This window comes from Hylobates moloch, unplaced genomic scaffold, assembly GCF_009828535.3.
Source record: "Hylobates moloch isolate HMO894 unplaced genomic scaffold, HMol_V3 SCAFFOLD_5, whole genome shotgun sequence".
NCBI lineage: Eukaryota > Metazoa > Chordata > Mammalia > Primates > Hylobatidae > Hylobates > Hylobates moloch.
In genome coordinates, this window is record NW_026652280.1 from 15,367,179 (window position 1) to 15,380,346 (window position 13,168).

At 36.5% G+C, this 13,168-nt stretch overlaps 1 long non-coding RNA gene across 1 annotated transcript in view; it reads right to left on the bottom strand.

Moving 5' to 3' along the window:
• LOC116468055 (uncharacterized) overlaps window positions 1–13,168 on the bottom strand; it is a 315,466-nt gene that overhangs the window by 93,204 nt on the left and 209,094 nt on the right. The window lies entirely within an intron of this gene.

Below are 13,168 nucleotides of genomic sequence, written 5' to 3' on the forward strand. Positions count from 1 at the left end.
TCCCAGTCTTACGTTTATAGAAGCCCCACATAGAGGATGGGTGTCTTATGCTTAATAATAACCCACTCTGTGCCCTGGTGCTGGGCCTCTGAAATCAGAATCATCATTCTCTTCCCTCTGCTTGTCTCCAGGTTTCTGGCACTTTAATGCCATTGTTAAGCTCTGTCTTCTGGTCCTTCTCACAAATCCCTAGCCATGTTTTTTTTGTTTGTTTGCTTGTTTTTTAAACATCCTCAGGAGATGCAATAATAAAATAAAAAGAATTTGCTATAAACTATATTGTCATTTACTATTTTTATCAGTCATGTTGGAAAAGAGTACAATAAATTCAAAATAGATGACGGCTAAATTTTAAAATTCCTTTGCAGTGGGAGTTAAATATCCATATTTATTATAGATTATTAGTAGAAAATGATTATCTGGTGAATGTGTTTTCACGTCCTTATTTTAAGGAGCTGATCTTTCTGATTCAAAATTCCTTGCCTCTGTTGCCTTTTCATTAGAAGAAATTAGCAGGCCTTTCACTTTTTTTGAAGGAAGCATCAGCTAGGGTCCATAGAAGAAGTAATGGCTTAGAAATCTTGATGAATGCCAGTTCTCGCAGGGCACATCAACTCTAAGTGTGCCTGTGTATGCATAGAGAAAACAGCAGATTTGAATAAACATCCCGAAACATTTTGATGGAGTTCCAGGATCTGCTGGCTATTTGAATTTGTTGTATGCTTTATTTGTGCTCCTCCAACAATGAAGTTAACCCTTATATTAGCTGCATGGGGAGAAAAGTTTCTATGTTACAAATGGCCCAATTATATTCATTCAAAAATGACTTACCTAGCCCCTAGTTTGTGCAACACATGACACGAAGAATGCTTGGTGGATGCCAAAACTATGCCCTGCTCTCAATGACCTTTTTTAATAACAAGCAGAAAGACACATACACAATAAATCAGAAGAGAATAATAAAATGGGTCATAAAGTAACCTCAGACAGGTAGCACCCCAATATGCATGTATGTCTGGGTATAACAAAGAGAGGAAGTCTACTGGGAATCTAGCTGCAAGTGTGACTGAAAATCATTAAGCAAAATAACTGAAATCTCAGGGAAAAAAAAGGGTTATAACATACGAGATTGATCTGAAAACAAAGCCGGAGGATCAAATTATTTTGAGCACAGATCAAGGATGATCATATTCAGATGATCATACAACCCATTTCTTATGAATGTGTGACCAATCGTAGGACCAGAGGAACTGTTACAAAAACTGAAAGAGCTAGGGTACCAAATTCTTGATGAGGTACCTGAATTTTCAAGAGTCAGAGGTGAGAAGTTTAGGTACTATTGCTTTCAGAAAGAGTGTACAACAAAGGTGGACAGGCTTTACCAACGAAGGATATTGAAAAATTTTATTACAATAGCAAAAGTGATGTCAGGAGAGGATACCTAGAGCAGCATTGACAGGGGATTTTGTATATTGCTTTGGAATATCCATAGGTCCTTTGCACCATCTTCAGAAATCTCAATACAAGAGATTTGAAGAGCTAATGTGAGAAAGAAAATGGTAGATGCTACACGGATGGTAGACACTGTTTAAATGAACAGATATTAGACAGCCTTATAGGTTTTCCAGAAGTACAGGGGAGAAGTTTTCAAAGGGCTTGCAGATGCTGAAATTGCATAGGAAGAGAACCATATGAACAGTTTTGTGGCTGTCTTACTGAAAGGTAAAAGTAGGATTTTTTTCCCCAAGGCAATAGTGGCCCAGGAAACTCGCATTATGCCGAGGAGAATGAAGTAAGCGTAGGAATAGAGTGGGAAAAGACTTGTGTCATGTTAAGGAATGAGTGATTCTTTTCAGCTAGAGTCTACAGAAAAGGTTTCTTTAGAAAGGGAAATGTTGAGCCATATATGTTGGTGGGGCCGGGGGAAGAGGGATAAATTCTGGCCTCAGGAAACAATATAAGCAAGAGCTTGGTGGCTGGTGTTGAGAGAACAGTATGCAGGCTAATACAGGTAGAAGAAAAGCTGGAAATCGTGGGTGGGAAAAACAAGACTTGAGTTAGGAAAGAATGAATGGACTGAATGATGGAAGGTCTCAAATATTATGCTAAAATGTTTGAGGTTTATATGCAGATGCTACATAGCCTCTGTGTGTGTGTGTGTGTGTGTGTGTGTGTGTGTGTGTGTGTGTGTGTGTGTTGTGTGTGTGTGTGTGTGTGTGTGTGTGTGTGTGTGTGTGTGTGTAATTTTGAAGACGGAAAAGGATGACCTCTGACTTGAACTTTAGGAGGAAGAGAAAAGGAAAACTGTAGCTGGCCCCCAAAGTAGTTATTCGCACACTAATTACCAAAACCTGTGACTATGTTCCCATACATGGCAAAAAGTAAAATACACACACACACACACACACACACACACACATATGTAGATGTAGATGAAGATTTTGTACATGCGATTAAATTAAGGATCTTGAGATGTAGGCTGAGTTATATGAGCGAACCCAGTGTAATCACAAGAGTCCTTATAGGGAAAAATGAGACGCAGAGAGGCTGAGCAGGAGATGCTGAGGACAGCAGAGCTTGAGTAATGTCATTGCAGAAACAGCCCGCAAGCCCAGGAAAAATCAAGGAACAGACAGCCCTCTATAGCCTTGGGAAGGAGCAGAGCTTACCAATGAGACAGCCAGGTGGGAGGGGGTCCCCAGAAAAACTCCAACCAGCCTGCCCACTGGGGTAGAGCCCTGGGAAGTTCGTGCCCTTTGCAGAGGGGAGCCTGGTCCCTTCTCTTCCTGTGTGGAATCTAGGATTCAAGCTGCGGGCGGGAAGCACTGGAGCACGGGACTCTAGCCTTGCAAAGGATCCCTGTTTCTCCCCCTTTTCTTCCCTTTTCACCCAGTAAAACCCGGCTTTACTCACCCTTTAAACCATCTACGAGCCAAAATGTTCGTGTCTGTGGGACAGACAAGCACCCCGTGTTTAGTTGAACTAAGGAAAAATTCTGCAACACCAACATATTGATTTTATCTCCTATGAAATCCACATTGGTCTTCTGACCTCCAGAAAGGTACGATTTTCATTCTGTTGTTTTAAGGCACTAAGTTCGTGATAATTTGTTACAGCAACAGAAGAAAACTAAGGCAGTACTCAACAAGTGTCTGTCAAGTCTGTGTGAGGTGCTTTATATGAGTCGTTTCTTATTTGGTCTTCACAAATGTAAGCTATGAAAGTAGTAGAGTAGGAATTTGAGGGTGAAAATTATTAAGTAAATACTACTAAATAGTGGAGCCTCACTTGATCTGTGTATCCCCAGAACAATGTTTATATGCTATATTATGATGTCTTAGCTGCATAAAAAGTTGAGATAATGGATGAAATATGGGAAAGAGGTAAAATAAGCATGAGCTAGATTCACCATCTATAGCACACTACATTGAGACACATGGCTCCCCCAACACATGACATAATAGGCAGAAAAAGCATTTCCAATAAGATGTTTTGGGAGTCAGTATAGAGCGCCTTGTGAAAAAGCCTGGGGCTACGTAGAACTAAAGACCTCAGTTTTAATTCCTCTGTCATTAACTATCTGACCTTTGGAAAGTCTATCCTATCCATTTTCTCATCAGCAAAATGGTTTAGACAATACCCAGACCAGGTAATCATTGCATAGATTATGTCAGCTATTGTTGTAAAACCATTAGCCCAGTCCTTTGCATTTAGTAAATACCATACTAAATGGTGATTTATTAGTAGTAGTATTAGTATACTACTGTTTGTTCACAGAACCTTATGATAGTCATAAGTGAATATATTATTCTCATCAGCAAAATTGTATAGATAACACGTAAATAACTATTGTAGAGATTATGTCAGCTATTGTAAAACCGTAAGTCCAGTTTTTTGCGTTCAGTAAATACCCTACTAAATGGTTATTAGTAGTAGTATTAGTATAGTATTATTTGGTTGCAGAACCTTATGGTAGTCATACATAAGTGAATATATTATAAAATAAAACAATACAGAGAAAAGACCTTAAGGAATCAATTGCAAGAGGGGAAACAAAAAAATAATTTAATGAAACTCATAATGAATTGAAAATAAATACACCTAGTCCTTGTTCTTTTAACTAGTGTAAATGTCGGCCCACTATAAGATATTTTTAATATGTTAAATATTGAAAGAGCCAACGTTAAAATCAAAATATTGAACCATAAGCATTAATTTTTGATATTCATAATTTATGATATTAAATAGAATATTAAACTGATCAAAATGATTAAATACTTTGGTCACTTAAAAAATATCTTGGTACCTTATTTTACTTTTTTTAAACAAAATGATTTTGACTGTTCTGTTTTGTACTTTTTTAAGACTGAAAATTGTGAAACATCTAAACTTTCAACAAAATCTATTATTTGGAGCAAACTCAATATCCAAAAATGTGTGGATCACTCACACAAAAAATGAAATGCTGCAAAACAATATTGTTGAAACCAGTATATTCTCATTCTATCTATTCCTTTCTTCTGCCACTACCTCAGCTTGTATGTGTCTTAAATATCACACAAACAGAGAAAAGAGTGGGTTGAATTTGGGGCATTCTTTACGTTCTACTTTTACATGTCTGTGTTAACTTTTTTGGTAAATATTATGCATCTGATTAAAAACCAAAACTTAAAGAAGCCATTAAATATTTTTAAACAAAAATGTTAATGATTAAATATAGCTCATTAAATATATTTTTCATAATCTAGGTATTCCTCCACTGAAAGCATTTAGATTGTGCCTTGTTCTATAAGCCAATCCTATTTATCTTGATCAATTCTTTTTATTTCTTTTTTTAGAATTATTTTTATTTTTATTTATTTATTTTTTATTTGAGACAGAGTCTCGCTCTGTCACCCAGGCAGGCTGGAGTGCAGTGGTGTGATCTCGGCTCACTGCAACCTTTGCCTCCCAGGTTCAAGTGATTCTCCTGCCTCAGCCTCCCAAGTAGCTGGGATTACAGGCGCCCACCACCACACCTAGCTAATTTTTTTTTTTTGTATTTTTAGTAGAGATGGGGTTTTTATCTTGATCAATTCTTTAATTTGGAGTCCCTCTGTATCACCTTCACTATTATGATTTTAGCTCCCCCCGTCATAAACTGCTAGGCCAAGTTCAACTTAAGCCAGGAACACTCAGATTGTCTGCTAGTAAAGAAATTAATAGCTAATGAATAAGAATTCTTAGTACAGACCCTGAGGGCACCATTAAGAGACAGGGCTTAAATAAGAACTTTGTAAGTATTTGTTACACAAATATCAAGTTGGACTGATATCCATAAACAGAAAAGAGCATTAATTTGTGGCTCATTTGTACTTCCCACAAAAAAAAAAACCACTTATCAGCTAAAGCATAGGATTCTTTGACTTGCCAACTACTTTCTCTGTGTGAACACATTAAATGTAACAGGTCCTCGAAAATAGCTACAAAAATGAGTTTAACATAAAATTGAAAATATTCATTTAGTATTTATTTACACTAAGCACTGAGCTTAGGGCTGAAGAGATAAGGGAACAAATAAACAAGACATAGTCTCCAGTTTAAAGAGGCTTCTTGTCAAGCAAGAAAGACAACTGAATAATGTGTTATTAGGTTGGTACAAAATACATCACTGGATACTTAATACCTTTCAGGCATTGCTCTGCCTGCTAAGGAGATACAAATGTGGTTAATTTAACATAGGGACCTGTCCTCAATGAAGATAAAAAACATGCAGATGCACAGCAACAAATTAATGTGGTACCCCAGATTTGATGTAATAAGACTCTTCACATCTGCAATATTCTTTTCAAGGAAAACAAAGACAAGAGACAAACACAAAGCATGGGCCAGTTTACAAAATACCTGACAATTCTTCCTCACAACCATTGAGGTCATGAAAAACAAGGAAAATCTTGAGAAACTATCAGACTGGAGGAGATTAAGGAATATAATAACGAAATAAAATGTGAAATTCTGACACAGAAAAAATACATTATTGGGTAAAACTGGTGAAATCAGGAATAAAACCTGGAGTTTGGTTAATAGTAAAGAACTAATGTTGGTTTCTTAGATTTGATAAATGTACCACATTCATGCAAGATAATAATAGTAGGGGGAACTGAAACTGGGTGATAGGTATGTGGGAACTCTCTGTACTATCTTTGCAACTTTACTGTAAATCAAAAAAATTCCAAAATAAAAAATCTATTGAAAAACAGACATGGAAGTCTTTTGGTTGCTGGTCTAGCATGTGAGGGGCTTGGAAGTCATCGCTTTGTCCTAACAAGTCAAAAGCTGAACAAACATTACAAAATCAATAATTCTTAGATCTGTCAGAGAACTGAAGTCACAGTGCAAATCACTGCCCTCAAATTTGGAAGACAGACATGTGAATATTGAAAATTATAACTTACTGAAACAGACACTCACAGGCAGAAGTCTCCTTGGGAGCCAGTACTGGTGTAGGAAAACTTAGGCTGTAATTGATGAACTGCTACAGGTTGATTATTGACAAGACTGAGAGTCAAAAACTCCAGGAGGACGGTGCTGTGTTAACCTGGGTTCTCCAGAGAAACAGAACTGACAGGATGTACATCTATAAATACATTTAATATAAGAATGGACACACATGATTATGGAGACTGAGAAGTCCCAAGATCTGCAGTCCGCAAACCGGAGACTCAGGAGAGCAAATGGTATAGTTCTAGTCTGAGTCCGAAAGCATGAGAACCAGGAAAGCCAATGGGGTAAGTTCCAGTTTGAGCCCACAGGTATGAGAGCCAAGAAGAGCCAAGCTTTCAGTTCAAGACTAAAGGCAGAAGAAGACTGATGTTCCAGCTCAAGGAGTCAAGAAGGAGAAGTTCCCTCTTAATCAGTGTTTTTGTTCTGTTCAGGTCTTCAACTGATTAGGTGAGCGCCACTCACAGTAGGGAGTCGGGGAGGCAATTTGCTCTGCAGTCTGCTAATTCAAATGTTAACTTTATCCAGAAACACTCTCACAGACACACCCCAGACAATATTTGACCAAATATTTGGGCACCCAAAGGCCCAGTCAATTTGACACATAAAATTAGCCATCACAGGGGCCCTCACACTTCTGTGAGTTTTACTTCCTGGAGCACTACTAGGTCCTCACAGTGAATATCAGACAGAAATTCCTTCGTAGTTCTGGCAGGAGAAGAGAAAAAGTATACATTCAGAAATACACTAAAGCATTCTGTTATTTTTAACAAGGCCTACCAAAAAAGAAAAATTATTTTTATGAAAGTCCAACCCATTGGGGTTTTATCAGAGCCTAATTGACCTAAGGGAAGGGATATAACCAAAACTAGCCATCTCCAGCCATCCTGTCATACCAAAAGCAGAGGGGCACAGGCTTACTACAAGACTGACACCTAGCCATTGGACTACAGAATATTCCCCTTCCCCCTTCACCTTACTACCATATCACCAAAGACCTATTTACAGGAGTACATCATTTCCAATTTTCAAAAAACATCCCAAGAGATACTAAAAGCACAAAACCTAGTTTGAAGGGATAGAGCAAGCATCAGAACCAGACTCAAATATGTCAGGGATATTGAAATTACCAGACCGGAAATTTTTTTTTTATACTTTAAGTTTTAGGGTACATATGCACAACGTGCAGGTTTGTTACATATGTATACATGTGCCATGTTGGTGTACTGCACCCATTAACTTGTCATTTAACATTAGGTATATCTCCTAATGCTATCCCTCTCCCCTCCCCCCACCGCACAACAGCCCCCAGTGTGTGATGTTCCCCTTCCTGTGTCCAAGTGTTCTCATTGTTCAGTTCCCACCTATGAGTGAGAACATGCGGTGTTTGGTTTTTTGTCCTTGCGATAGTCAGACTGGAAATTTAAAAAAACTGCCAGAGGCATTCGAAACAGAGAGACTCCATCTTGAATAGCAGCTGGGTAAAATAAGGCTGAGACTTACGGGCTGCATTCCCAATGAGTTAGGCATTGTTAGTCACAGGATGAGACAGGAGGTCGGCACAAGATACAGGTCACAAAGACCTTGATGCTAAAACAGGTTGCAGTAAAGAAGCCGACCAAAACCCACCAAAATCAAGATGGTGATGAAAGTGACCTCTGGTCATCCTCACTTGCCAGTCATAATGCATTAGCATGCTAAAAGACTATCCTGCCAGTGTCATGACAGTTTAGAAATGCCATGGCAACATCAGGAAGTTACCCCATACGGTCTAAATGGGGGTGAAACCCTCAGTTCCAGAAATTGCCTACCCCTTTTCTGGAAAACTCATGAATAATCTACCCCTCATTTAGCACATAATCAAGAAATAAGTATAATTACCCAAACAGCCCACATTGCTGTTCTGCCTGTGGAATAGCCACTGTTTTATTCCTTTATTTTCTTATTAAACTTGCTTTCACTTTACGGACTCAGCCTGAATTCTTTCTTGTGTGAGGTCCAAAAGACCCCTCTTGGGTTCTGGATCGAGACCCTTTTCCAGTAACACAACTATGATTAATATGCTAAGGGCTTAAATGAAAAAAGTAGACAATGTGTAAAAACATATGGGTAATGTAAGAAGAAAGATTAAGTTCTAAGAAAGAATCAGAAAGAAAATTGAGTAATTAAAAAAAAGACATCGTAACATAAGTGAAGAATGCCTTTGATGAGCTTATTAGTAAATTGGACACAGCTGAGAAAACAATCTCTACGCTTGAGAATATGTCTATATGTAACGAATATATCTATATATCCAGCATTTCTGAGCTTGAGAATATATCTATATGTAGATATATAGATATATCAGTAGAAACTTCCAAAACTGAAAAAGACTAAAAAAAAAGCTGAAAAAAATGGAACCCCAAAATAAGTGTGGGACAAAAAAAGGCATAACATAGGTATAATGTGTATAAAAAGAAGGAAGGAAGGAGGAGGAGAAAGAAATAAAGGAAAAGAGAAATGAGAGGGGAAAAAAAAGAAGGAAGGAAAGAGAGAATATTTGAAACAATAATGACTGAGAATGTCCTCAAATTAATGCCAGACACCAAACCACATATCCAAGAAGTCTGGAGAACACCAAGCAGGATGAAAGTGTATACATAGGCATATTATATACAAATTATAGGAAAATCAAAAATTAAAAGAAAATTCTTGCAAGAAAGCAGAGGAAAAAATATCTCACATTATAAAAATGTCTTCATTATAGAGGAATGAAGATAAGAATTACATCTGACTTCTTAGAAATCATGCAAGTGAAAATAAAGTGGAGTGAAATATTTAAAGTACTGACAGAAAAAAAAATACCAATCTAGAATTTTATGTCCTGTGAAAATATCTTTTAAAAATAAAGAAGATATAAAGACTTTCTCAGTCAAACAAAAACTAATTGAATTTGTTGCCAGTAGACATGCCAGCAAAATGTGTTAAAAGAAGTTTTTCAGGGAGAAGGAAAATTATATATGTCATAAATAGGCATTTATGTTTAAAAAAAGTATTAGAAAAAGAATAAAGGAAAGAAAACCCTTTCTTGAAATTTTAAATTGATATAATAAATGTTTGTTCAATATAATGAGTAACAATGTATTCAGTGATTATAGTATATGTATAAATTGAAATAAATTATAGCAATGATACAAAGAGTGGGAGGGAGGAATTAAATTATTTTGTTATTATAAGGTACTTGTACTATTATACTGTTATAAGGTAGCTGTGAAATTGTATAGTGTTATTTGAAAGTGGACTTTAATTAGTTGTGAATGTATATTGCAAACTCCAGTGCAGCTAGTTAAAAAGGCCAAAATGGGCTGGGCATGGTGGCTTATGCCTGTAATCCCAGCACTTTGGGAGGCCGAGGCGGGCAGATCACAAGGTCAGGAGTTCAAGACCAGCCTGGCCAATATGATGAAACCCCATCTCTACTAAAATTACAAAAATTAGCTGGGCGTGGGGGCAGGCGCCTGTAGTCCCAGCTACTTGGGAGGCTGAGGCAGGAGAATCACTTGAACCTGAGGGGCAGAGTTTGCAGTGAGCCAAGATCGTGCCACTGCACTCCAGCCTGGGTGATGGAGCAAGATACCATCAAAAAAAAAAAAAAAAAGGCCAAAAAGACATGATTAATAATATGCTAAGAAAGAAAAGAAAATGGAGTCATTTAAAATGCTCAATTCAAACAAAAAATGGCAGAAAAAGAGTGGAAAACAAAAATAGGAACAAAGGACAAAGGGAATAAATAGAAAACAGTAAAAAATACAATGGATAATAATCCAATATCAATAACCTCTTTAAATGTTAATAGTCTAAAAACACTAATTAAAAGACATTGATTTTCAGAGTGGGTCAAGGAACAAGACCCAACTATATGTTGTCTATAAATATAAAGACACGTATAAATTAAAGGTGATGGATGGAGAAAAATACACCATGCTAACACTAATCAAAAGAAAGCAGATTGGGCATGATTGTACATGTAGTTCCATCTACTCAGGAGGCTGAGGAGGGTGGCTTAAGCCTGGGAGTACAAGGCTAACTTGGCAACATAGCAACTCTGTCACCAAAGTATGACAGAGAGAGAGAAAGGAAACAAAGAAAAAGAGAGGAAAGGAAGGAAGGAAGGAAGGAAGGAAGGAAGGGAGGAAGGGAGGGGAGGGAGGGAGAGAGGGAGAGAAAGAGAAAAAGAGAGAGAGGGAAAGAAAGAAAGAAAGAAAGAAAGAAAGAAAGAAAGAAAGAAAGAAAGAAAGAAAGAAAGAAAGAAAGAAAGAAAGAAAGAGAAAGGAAGGAAGGAAAGGAAAGGAAGGAGAAAGAAAGAGAGAGAGAGAGAGAAAGAAAGAGAGAGAGAGAGAGGGAGGAGAAAGAGAGAGAGGGAGGAGAGGTCTAGAATCAGAAATACCATTTGACCCAGCATTCCCATTACTCTTTTCACAGGAGTGTTACCTAAAGGAATATAAATCATTCTATTACAAACATAGATGCACATATATGTTCATTGCAGCACTATTCACAATAGCAAAGACATGAAATCAACCCAAATGCCATCAGTGACAGACTGGATAAAGAAAATGTGGTACATATACACCAAGGAATACTATGCAGCCATAAAAAAGAATGAGATCATGTTCTTTCCAGGGATATGGTTGGAGCTGGAAGCCATTAACCTCAGCAAACTAACACAGGAACAGAAAATCAAACACTGCATGTTCTCACTTGTAAGTGGGAGCTGAACAATGAGAACACATGGACACAGGGAGGAGAACAACACATACTGGGACCTGTTGTGGGGGGAGGGGGAGGGAGAACATCAGGATAAATAGCTAATGCATGCAGGGCTTACTATCTAGGTGATAGGTGCAGCAAACCACCGTGGCACAAGTCCTGCACATGTATCCAGGAACTTAAAATAAAATAAAAAATAGAAAAGAACAAAGATCTAAAGTCAATCATGTAAGCATCCACTTCAGGAAACTAGAAAAAGAAGAGAAATTTAATCCAAAGGAAGCAGAATAAAAAATAACCATAAAATTAGAGCAGAAATCAATGAAATTGAAAACAGAAAAGTAATGAAAAATTGAACAAAATCAAAAGCTAGTTCTTTGAAAAGATCAATGAAATATATAAGCCCCTATCATGTAAGAAAACAAAGAGAGAAACACAAATTAATATCAGAAATGGAAGACGGGAAATCACTACAGATCCCATAGGTAGTAAAAGGTTAATAAAATAATACTATAAACAACTCTATGTACATAAATTGGATAACTGGGTAAAATAAATCAATTCTTTAAAGACACAAACTTCCAGAACTCACACAAGAAGACAGATAATTTCAATAAGACTACATCTATTAGAGTTAGTGAATCAATAATGAATAACGTTCCAAAGCAGAAAGTAGCAAACTCAGATGGGCTTACTGGTAAATTCCACCAAACATTTAAAGAAAAAAATTATAGCAATTCACTACAATATCTTTCAGAAGACAGAAGCAGAGGAAATACTCCCTAAGTCATTTTATGAAGCCAGCATTATCCTAATATGAAAACCAGATAAAGATACTAAAAGAAAGAGAAACTACAGACCAATCTTTCTCATAAACGTGCAAAAATACTCAAAATATTAGCAAATCAAATTCTACAATGTATAAAAGATTATGCAACATGAGTAAGAGACATTTATTCTAGGTTTGCAAGGCTAGTTCAACATTCAAAAATCAATTAATCTATCACATCAACAATAAATAAAATTTACATGATCATATCAATAGGTATAGAAAAAGCACTTGACAAAATATAACACCCATTATGACAAAAACTCTATCAAACTATGAATAAAGGAAAATTTCCCTTACTCTCTAGAGAACTTTTACCAAATAACCTAGAGTTAGCATTATACTTAATGGTGAGAAACTAAAAGCTTTCCCTCTATGATCAGGAACAAGGCAAGGACGTCCCCTCTCGTAAGTGCTTTTCAACATTATATTGGAAGTCCTACCTAATGCAATAAGATAAGAAAATGAAATAAATATATACAGATTTGGAAGGAGGAACTAAAACTCTGTTTGTTCATTGACAGCATGACTGTCTATGTAGAAAGTCTAAAAGAATCATCATCAACAACAATAGAAAACTCCTGGAAAAAAACATTATAAGGTTTTTGGATACAAGACTAATAGGTTAATACACAAAATTCAATTGGTTTCCTATATAGCACCAACGAACAAGTGGAATTTGAAATTAAAAATAAAATGCCATTTATATTAGCACCCAAATAAACATTTAGGTATAAATCCAACAAAATATATACAAAATCTATATGCAAAAAGCTATAAAGTCTAATGAAATAAATTTAAAAAGGACTAAATAAATGGGTGACACTTCTGTCAGACGTAGAATATTTTGTGTTCATGGATAGTAGGACTCAATATTATCAAGACGTCATCTTTTCCCAAATTTATCTATAACTACAGATCTTATGTAATCCCATCATTTTTGTTACAATGCCAAACTGATTCTGAAGTTTACATGTGGTTGAAAAAGACTTAGATAAGCCAACACAACTTTAAAAGAAAAGAAGAAAGTTGAGGATTCTTACCCCCTGACTTTGAGACTTACCTTAAACTACAGTAATCAAGACAGTGTGCTATTGGCAAAAGAATAGA